Source organism: Helianthus annuus, chromosome 17 (genome assembly GCF_002127325.2).
Source record: "Helianthus annuus cultivar XRQ/B chromosome 17, HanXRQr2.0-SUNRISE, whole genome shotgun sequence".
Taxonomy (NCBI): domain Eukaryota; kingdom Viridiplantae; phylum Streptophyta; class Magnoliopsida; order Asterales; family Asteraceae; genus Helianthus; species Helianthus annuus.
In genome coordinates, this window is record NC_035449.2 from 2,599,546 (window position 1) to 2,610,517 (window position 10,972).

General features: G+C 39.6%; 1 long non-coding RNA gene across 1 annotated transcript; it reads right to left on the reverse strand.

Moving 5' to 3' along the window:
- Nucleotides 1-617: 617 nt before the first annotated feature.
- LOC118489065 lies at nucleotides 618-1,554 on the reverse strand. The gene is made up of 3 exons (XR_004886056.1): nucleotides 1,433-1,554; nucleotides 903-970; nucleotides 618-709 (listed from the first exon to the last, which is right to left on the reverse strand). It is a non-coding gene; the product is annotated as an uncharacterized LOC118489065 (long non-coding RNA).
- Between the last annotated feature and the right edge of the window lie 9,418 nt (nucleotides 1,555-10,972).

The window sequence follows — 10,972 nt, forward strand, 5'->3', positions numbered from 1 at the left end:
CCTATCAAATTAATCATAAATCATGGCTTTCTTACTTAGTTAGAACCCTTTTACGCTCAAGTGCTTATTTTGACCCATTAAGGGTATTTAAGCACTTTAAAACTTAAAATCGCTTTCATTCATTTCTAGCATCATATTCCTACATTTCTTATCAAGTAATCTTCCACCACAACTATACGTGTGGTGGATTAAATGTGGATATCTATATGTTCCTAGTTTTACCCCTCGGATTATTGTTTTACGTCAAAGACTCATATAAAGTCATTCGACCCAAGAATTTACATCTTTCACTATCTTTTCTTATTCTAAGCATTTATTTAATCATAAAACTCGTTTCCGAACCCCTTTTAAGGGTCGTTTGTTCGAATTAGCTTATAAGGGCAATTTGGTCAATTTTCATCTTTCTTTTACTACAAGGAACTTTCAAACACTTGCTTGACCCAAAATCCGACCTTTTAACTATAATCTTGTTTATAAACCCATGTGCTTCTAAAACACTATAACCATAATTCAATTTATTCGGCTTACCTAAAAGATAACCGAATAACTATACTTTAACCATGTCTAACTCTTATAAAATCTCAAGTTCTACAAGATGATTTGAATCATTATACATACCTGGCTCGGATCAATATATTGACCCGTTTCAATACCTTGACTTAGTAGCCGCTAAGCAATAGCAATGTGCGTATCCATTTGATATTTATTCCTATAAACATGTAACTCGACAAACCATTAGTCGATGTTGTCAAAGGGTGATAATTTCACCTTTTGACCCGTTTATTTACCTAGTGATCTTCGTCACTTCAACTAAGTGCCAATTTCATGTATTATGCTAATTTAAAGTCTACTAGCGAAAAATACGAAATCAAGCATAACGTAACGGAATCATAGTTACGTACCTTTTTAAGCACCCTTTTCAAACGCGTATTTCCACCGGCTTGTCCACTTGACGATCCGGATTCCTCGCCTAAAGAGTTCAATTTGAAATCCGTTTAGAACCATTTTTCAATAATGTATCGCATAATTTGCTAAATCATCACAATCATGCGTTTTAACTTCAAATTTCAATTTTGAGCCTTCTTTGGGGCATTTTTACAAACACTTGACGGGCATAATTTTACATCTTTTATTTTCTAATTCATGGCTTGCTACTTAGCCTTGATTATCATCAATTGAGCTATTACTTATAGAATTACACATTAATTTACCCTAGTGTTCATCATTTTCTCACAAAACCCATGAATGACCTTCAATGTACTCATGAAATTTCCAGAATTTAGGCATGATTTCACATGTTATTGTCTAGGTTTCACTCCTAGACACTATATCATCCCTATTCTATCCAAATAGCAAACATGCAACATCAAATTTCAGATTTCCCAAATTCATGAGAATTTCAAAAAGGGAATTAACATCAAATTTTACATACCTTACAACCCCCTTGCAATGGGGATCAATAATCCATGCTCGATTTTTGATTTTAACTTGGTTTGAGCCTTCAGTTTGTGAGATTAGTAAGTTGTTAGGGTTTTGAGAGTGGGGGTCGCCCTCCTCCTCCTGTTGATCGAACCAGGCACCTAGGCACCTAAATGGTGTGTTTGGTTTTATTTTTTTTTATTAAACTTAATAATATAAGTTTAGATTTTAATAACATAGGCCCCTCTACTTTTATTTAGTTTGTAACTTGATATTTTGTTCTTTCATGTAATTACAAGACTTGTACTAGGTTATTTATTACCTAGTTACTTTATCTTGTTCTCAACCCGTTTTATTTTAAGTCCCGTTAAATCTCGGGGCCTTTTATATACTTTGCTTTCTCAAAGTATTTCTCATCCTTTTAACAAATATTAGATTTATTTAATTAAATCCTAAATTTTACCGGGTAAGTTTTACCACTAACTGTATTTTACCCGTCCTGTAGTATTAACGGAGTTTGATTACCAAACCCGTTTTCGGGGTGTTACACGTACGATATTCATACACACTGGGTGCAACCATCGTGGGACCTTGTGGTAGTGAAAAAAATTGTGGTGGATAATTGGGTTGGGGTTGGGTGTTGTAAAAACCCGGTTGTGTAGTTTGGGCGTAAAAATATGGAGGTTGAGAGTGTGGGGAATAACCGAATTGTGATTGAAATGACACACTTAAACCACTCAATCTGCCTCGTCTACTTTGTGAGCCACACCCCCTTGCCTTCGAACAGGAACCCGAAACTTTTTTTCCTGCCATCACTCTTGTTTTGTCTATCCATAGCATGAGAATTTTGAGATTAAAAGTGAAAATATGTGAATTGAATGAAAAATGAAATGCCCAATGATATTATTTATAAATGTATTTATTTGTTTTTTTAATTAAAACGGCTTTATAGCCGTTAACCTTTCCAATGGTCCAAAATTGACAACATGCCATGCGGTAACCATTCACCGAAATCAACATAACTCAGCGGTAAAGGAAGGGTCGGCGGGTTACCGCGCGGTGAATGGACACACCGCACCCTTTGAAATGTTACCCGTTAGTTTTTTTATCGCCAATTATATATGTGGAACATGATGTCTGGATTTGTATGTATGCCTACATTTTGTTTTCTGCGGATGTCTTTGAACATACGATGTTTTACTGTAAAATTCTATTATAAATCTTCCACCGTGGTCCATTTGCATGTATCATAGTAACAACGATACGACTATTATCGAAATCAAACCTTATAAATCTTCTCTCCAACCTACTCAAATGTAAGTGTTTGTCTAATTGTCTTATGTGAATTTAGAAATACCATATCGTATATTGAAGGGGTATGATCCCAGATCTCGCGTCAGCATCGACCGCGAGTGACCATTACCCTTATCAAAACCCGCACTAGCTAACAACCTACTTGTGCCCATGCGAGAACGCGTCGACACAAGGGTTGAAACCAATCTATCTAGTAACGAAGGAGGACTTACATGGAACATGAGAACGGTAGAGTGATGCGACATAGCATCACATCTGGTGTATGAAAACGGAAGTATTCACAGCGATGCGGCCTCGCACCGCGTCCAGTGAACACTTCTATCAATACAAGGAAGCTGGATAACAGCAACAGTCACCGCAGGCGACGATGCGGCCAGCACCGCATCTCGCGTATTTCTTGATCACTAGCAAGAGACGCGATAACATCAGATGTTACCGCAGGCAGCGATGCGGCTAACACCGCATCCTATACGCTCAACAAGTGGGACTGACACCACAGTGCAAGTGGAACCAATGGCAGTCACCTGTCAGGTCTACGGAAGCGACAGACTGACGTGGCGTCGTCTCCACGGCCGACATGTCTGACACACCTGCAAAGGTGCAGCATGCCGTCAGTCTATCCATCCACCTCCTCCTTCACTCCTCGGCTATAATTACCAACCCCAAACCAGGTTTGAGGTATCTCTTCACAACTCCCTAACTACTACTACAATCTTACTTTGCTTCCCAAGCAAACTACTGATTCTCACGCCGGAGAGTGGTAACAAGGAGCACCCCCCACCCCATCCTCCTTGTTACGAGTCACGGTTTGTTTCCTTGTGCAGGAGATCAACCCACCGGTGATCCAGCCGGCGATCCTCGAGAGGAAGGGATTAACCCTTCTTGACGAGACCAGTGAGTTAACCCTGCCCGGTTAACCATTGTTTCATCATATATATACACATATATTGACACTCCATCTTTATACATACCCGAGTGAATATATAAATTCCAAGATAATTTCTATTCGTTTTGGATTAAACTAGAAAAGTGCCACGCGCGCGTTGCGCCGCGGGCAACGAAATTGACTACACGTTACCGTGTAGTCGATCAGCTAACTCCGGTTATAATTAACTTCCGGATCATAGTTCGTAGTAAGTAGTAACTATAACTACAATGTTATATCATGGTTAGCCACGCCACACCCCTAGTGTGTGTATACAATATCCCAAATGACACTTGCGGATGACACCACAAAGGTAAATGGTTAGTAAAGGTAAAATTAAATCAACATGTCTATTTTTGTCGAAATTTAGCTTAACATACAACGAAGAGTCAACAACAGAATAATTCACTCACCGGCTCGACACCACATGCACGGATAGCATTTCCAACCTGTATCACCTTGTCATACACTTGCTTGTAAGTCAACCATACATACGGTCCATGTTGTAGACCCAACAAAATGCATATAAATATTGTCAACAAATAGTCAAACACAAGAAGTACTTAAGGAGTTCAGTATGTTCCATAACAAGCACCAATATACCTTTCCATTCACAAGTTCACGGGTACCAAGCATTCGATTATCGGGGTATTTCTCCACCGACAAGCTGTAACATAACCACAAAAACATGTCAAAAATGTCATAAAAAACCAAGAATTCCAACACTCAAAAACAAAAATCAGATCCTTGTAGATGTTGTCACTGTGTTTTAGATTCTCTTAGTGCATTAACCAATTGAACATGTTCTATCTTCCTAACCAAAGCTTCTCAAACAATCAAACTCCCAGCCTAGTCTAACGAAGCATCTAAGAATACAAATCTTATAATTGTTCCTGCAGAATCTCATATCTGTCATTTTTTGTATGTGAAAGTGAGAAGTAAAATAGGACGAACATAAAATACAAATCAACCAGATCATCATCATCTTAAAGAACTTCACATCTTTACAAGAATACAGTTTAAGTTTTCATAATAATAAGAAGAATTTATCCTTAGAGTTACATAACAAACAAGGTTTAACATAGAGATTAGTGGCACTCTAAATAAACCTTTTGACTTTAATGATCCACCTTTAAATCATCCGATAACAAAAGCCAAATCAATAAAAACACAACAGTAGTCAAACACAATTAGCCTCATGACACACTAACAATTAAAACCAAACAACATGCAATTTAGGTCAACACTTCAACTAACCCTATGTACACACAATAAACAAATCAGCTCAAATTCAACCTAACTAAACTCAGATTCCAGATCTAAATGTCACACCCCGATTTCCACGTGTCTCACCGGTGGGCCCGGTGGGGGATTACCGTGACGATGTTGGCAACAATATAGTCAAACCACACAATTATATAATGCACAGCGGAAGCATAAGATAAATATATATATTTCAACCTCTGGTGATAATATCAATGTATTACAGAAGTTGAATATCCACAGTGGATCGTAAATAAAAGTAAGTATTGTTCCATTAGATACTGCAATCAAGCTTGCGAGGCTTATCCCGACGCTAGGGAGCTAATACCAGCCAATTACGTTTAGGTACCTGCACTTAATCTTTTTGGGGAAAATACGTCAGTTTACACTGGTAAATACATTCAACTGACACATTTAAAAATGTTGATTAAAATTGATTTGAATGCACAAGGCACAAACTCTTTTATAACTTGGGAAAATTCATAATGATCTTGTGAACGTTTTACATGTTCTTTTATGCGTTCAGTAGCCCGGGTCGTGCCGGGTTAAAGATTTATAGACACACCACGTTTGCGTAAAACCGTAGTATGAAAACCAACGGCTACGTCTTTTAATTTTAATGTCGACACTTTATACCGGGTGTACGCCTACACCGGGATGTCGATGGTCGTGGCCATTTCGTAAAATGATGCCAAGGATATCCGGGACAACGGTCATTAAACCCCCCAAAGGCTTATAAGCAACAAAACTGTTTAAATGAGCCAATCATAATTAATCAATTAACCACCTAAGCGATGGAATTATATAATGCTCAATCAAGCGGTATTAATATACCGTAACCCAAGCCCATATAGGGGAAATAAGTCAAAAGTATTTACCTTTGCAAGTATTAATCCTTAATTCAGATCAAGTCACCGATAGCTTTTACTGGGGCTCCTAATCTGGAACGAAGGTTTTAATTAACCTCTTAGAATCCTAACGGTCCTTGTATTAGCCGTAGCTTAAACCGGTTGATTCCGATATATATGGATATGGTTAATTCGCACGTAAAGGCGAAAACCGAGAATGGAGTATGATTTGGACCCAACAAGTTTAGTGACTTGTTTTATATGGGTTTATAGTTCATACTCTGGATTTTGGGGTTCAAATAATATAATTTGACCCATATCGGCTATTGCACGAAAACTAGTTCCATGAGCCGTACCGTGTGCGCAAATAGGCGAAACGGTTTACCATAAGAGTCGTACGCTTATTTCCTAAGTCAATATGCCTTAAAAGTATTTTGGTATCAGTAGGATACCTTCCGTAATGCCCGTAACAAGTTTAAGTCAATATTATGCCCCGTAGGGGCTTTTCGGTCATTTTAAAGACTTTATAAGGGATTTTCGAGTTCTACAGGAAATCTGAGTTTCCCGAACAGCTTATAAAGCTTAAAATACTTTATTTATTATTTAAAACCAGTAGCAATTGGAATCGGGTCAAAAGACCTTGTAGAACTCCCGTTTTGGCCAAAAAGGGCATATTCGGTATTTACCGAACCGTAGCCATAACCGCAGGTTATGAGCATGGTAAAAATTATTTAAAATCTTTAAAATTCCCAAAATATTATTTTACCACAGTGGGTAAAAGTGTTGGTGACGAAAACTTGGGTTAGATGGGCGTTATGCTAATTGCGCCGTTAATTACAAAACTTTCTTAAAAGTGCGCCTTTTAGCATAACTCTCATTCTAGACCTCGGATTGACGTGAAACTTTAGGGACATGCTTATATTTTAACAAGCAAGGTTTTGGTCCGTTCACGTGTCCGAAATACTTGTTTTAATTTTAAAAGGCCGTTACGGTCAACTTTTAGGCGAATGACGGAAATGCGCTAAAGACTTGGATAACTCATGAACCGACCACAGAGGCGTATACCAACATGTGACCTGGTCCTAAGAGAGTCCTAAGGTATATTCATACCTCACTAAAACGGGTCAGAACTGAAGTCAAAGCAAAAGTCAAACTTTTGCGACATTCGGCTCCGAACCGGTTCTATATAGTAAATGATCGATTCAAACGAGCGCAAACAGGTTTATATACTTATTATCATGTTTTATGATTATCAAAACAGGTTCCATAACATATATATTACAGATTATGCATAAATCGCCAAAATAGCTTTCTGTTGACTTTTTAACCGCACGTTTGACTCGATAATTGACATAGTTAGAGTGGTGATCAGGGGGAACCATTTTAGAGGTTTAATACCCACATAAATACCAACTCATAACCATTTTTGATTCGTCATAAGACTGAACCATTTGCAAGATATTGCAATGACAACCGTTAGTTACGACGGTTGCGTTTATGAGCTATAACTATGGAAATGCAAGACCAAGTTGATTGTGAACGACTTACAGAAGTGTGTTCTTGTTTATGGAGCAGAAGAGAATGCTTGGGAGCACTTAGAATGATCAGTAGTTGTGTGTTTTGATGTTGTGAATGATATGAGCCAATGTAGCTTATTTATAGTGCTTAAGAGCCTTCAAGATCATTACACAACAAGCTACAATTGATCATGGATCATGGGCAGGTGTCCCTAAGTGGTATGGGTCGTGTAGGGGGCACCCATGCTCAATTAAATGGTTGTTTGATCGTTCAAAAGCTCCAAAAGCCAAGTAGTTACAACCATTCTGCATCTGGGCACTTTACGCGGCCCGCATGGGAGTTCCCATGCATTTTAATGCGGGTCGCCTAAAGGTTAAGAAATCAGGCGAATTAGTGAGGAGGCTCGCGGCCCGCCTCAACTTATGTCTAAACCTTACGCGGGTCGCGTGAGGTTATATTTTCTGAATTTTTCAAATCTTTTATAATGATTACAGAATCGGGCCATTAATAACGAAATCTTTCGTAATGATTCACCTGACCTTTCGGTTCTGAAGGGGTAACTTTGCGGTTTGGCCCTCGGTTATTTACCGATAGGGGCCTCGTGTTAATTACCCGCATTATTAAGTCCCCGGTTTATTTATTAATTATATTGGAAAGCCTTAACTTTCACTGTTGACGCTTTTAACCCTTCTTCTACGAATTCGATCGTAACTTTCTCGTTTCATATCGAAACTTCGCGAAATTCATATATATTATTTTAGTGAGGGTATAATACCGTTACAAAGTCTTTGGAACGTTAAAGGGTCACTCAGAGGTATTATTAAACATGTTGACACAGTTAACCCCTGTAGTTTGTAATCTCTCACTTTCTTCCGCGTTTTGTTTTTGTACGATCTATAATTTATTCGTTTGAAGGTTTAAGCATTATTTAGGGATACTATACAGTATATTTACCCTTGTTGACATTTATAACCCTCGAATTTATATACTTTCAAGGTTTGTCAAAATTAGTCCTTTATTTATTACAGATGCCACGTGTAAACAAATGACACGTGTTAACACATCATTGGACACAAAAATTCGAGGTGTTACATCCTCACCCCCTTAAAATAAATCTCGACCCGAGATTTACTCAAATAAATAGGGGTATTTTTCTTTCATTGTAGCTTCGACTTCCCACGTATATTCAGGACCTCTACGAGCATCCCATTTGACTTTTACAATCGGTACGTGCTTTCTGCGAAGCTTCTTCACCTGTCGATCCTCAATCGACAAGGGTTTTTCTATAAACTTTAAGCTCTCATCTATATGCACATCTGTGTGAGGAATCACCAACGACTCGTCGGCGAAGCACTTTTTGAGATTGCAGATGTGGAACACATTGTGAATTCCATTGAGCTCTTCAGGCAAGTTTAGTTTATAGGCAACTGATCCGACTCGTTCAATGACCTCAAAAGGCCCTATGTATCTCGGACTCAGCTTGCCCTTCTTGCCGAAACGCATCACCCCCTTCCAGGGTGACACCTTAAGTAATACCTTTTCACCCACTTCGAAGTGAAAATCCTTACGCTTTGGATCAGCGTAGCTCTTCTGCCTATCGCGGGCAGCCTTGAGACGTTCCCGGATCTGGACAATCTTGTCCGTAGTCTGGAAAAAAATCTCTGGTCCCGATAATTGGACCTCTCCTACTTCCGCCCAACAAACAGGCGATCTACATTTCCTACCATATAATGCCTCAAAAGGCGCAGCCTTTATGCTGGTGTGGTAGCTATTATTGTAGGAGAATTCGATCAGGGGTAGATTTTTATCCCAGTTACCACCTAAATCGATCGCACATGCACGAAGCATGTCTTCTAGCGTTTGGATAGTACGTTCACTTTGTCCGTCCGTCTGTGGATGGTAAGCCGTACTAAAGTTTAAACGCGTGCCCAAAGATTGCTGGAAACTCTTCCAGAAGTGAGATGTGTATCTAGTATCCCTGTCGGAGATAATAGACACAGGTATGCCGTGTAAGGCTACAATCTTATCAACATAAAGTTGGGCTAACATATCGGAGCTATACGTCTCCTTGATGGGTAGAAAATGAGCTGATTTAGTCAGCCTATCAACTATGACCCATATTGTATCGTTTCCTTTCCTGGTTTTGGGTAACTTGGTTATGAAGTCCATAGTTACGCATTCCCACTTCCACTCGGGAAGTTCAGGCTGTTGTAGCAAGCCAGACGGCTTTTGGTGCTCGGCTTTGACTTGAGCACAAGTCAAGCACTTTGCTACATGGGCGGCTACAGACTTTTTCAAGCCTATCCACCAATAATTTGCCTTTAAGTCTTGGTACATCTTATCAGCACCAGGATGGACTGAGTATTTGGAACTATGGGCTTCCTGGAGAACAACATCACGTAGTCCTCCGTAAACTGGAACCCATATACGTCCATTCAGTCTTAGGATTCCATCCTTGCTAAGAGTCAACTGCTCCTCAGTTACTCCCAGTTTTTCATTTGGATAATTAGCTTCCAACACAGCCTCTCGCTGTGCAGCCAAAATCCTTTCAATCAAATTATTTTTAACTTCAATGCTCTTGGCATTGATTCGAATGGGTTTTACCCTTTCTTTTCTGCTCAATGCATCGGCGACCACATTCGCCTTAGCAGGATGGTACCTGATTTCACAGTCATAATCATTCAGGGTTTCCATCCAACGGCGTTGTCTCATGTTCAACTCTTTCTGGTTGAACAGGTGCTGGAGGCTTTTGTGATCAGAATAAATCACAAATTTAATACCATAAAGGTAATGCCTCCACAACTTCAGTGCAAATACAACGGCACCCAACTCCAAATCATGGGTGGTGTAATTCTTTTCATGCACCTTTAATTGCCTTGAAGCATAGGCAATCACCTTGCCCTTCTGCATAAGCACACACCCCATGCCTGTATGTGATGCATCGCAGTAAACTACGAATTCATCTGTACCTTCCGGTAATGTCAACACAGGTGCGTTGCTTAGCTTCTGCTTCAGTATTTCAAAGGACTCTTGCTGCTTCGGGCCCCAAATGTACTTTTCTTTCTTCTTGGTCAAGGAAGTCAAAGGCGCAGCAATCCTCGAAAAATTTTCAATAAATCTTCGGTAGTATCCTGCTAATCCCAGGAAACTACGGATTTCGGTAGGCGTCTTTGGCTCTTGCCAGTTCATGACTGCCTCCACCTTAGCGGGATCCACTTGGATACCACGCTCACTCACAACGTGTCCTAAAAACTGAACTTCTCGTAGCCAGAATTCACACTTCGAGAATTTGGCGTAGAGTTTCTCACGCTGTAGTAATTCGAGAATGCAACGGAGATGCTTCTCGTGGTCATCTTGGCTTTTAGAATAGATCAGGATATCGTCTATGAAGACTATGACGAATTTATCCAAGTATGGCTTGCAAACGCGGTTCATGAGATCCATGAACGCAGCCGGTGCATTTGTGAGCCCAAAAGGCATCACTAGGAACTCGTAATGACCATAGCGAGTCCTAAATGCAGTCTTGTGTACATCTTCATCTCTGACCCTTAGTTGATGATAACCCGACCTTAAGTCGATCTTGGAGAAGTAGCTTGCTCCTTGTAGCTGATCGAATAGATCATCGATCCTTGGTAAAGGATATCTATTCTTTATGGTAACTTTATTCAGCTCTCTATAGTCAATG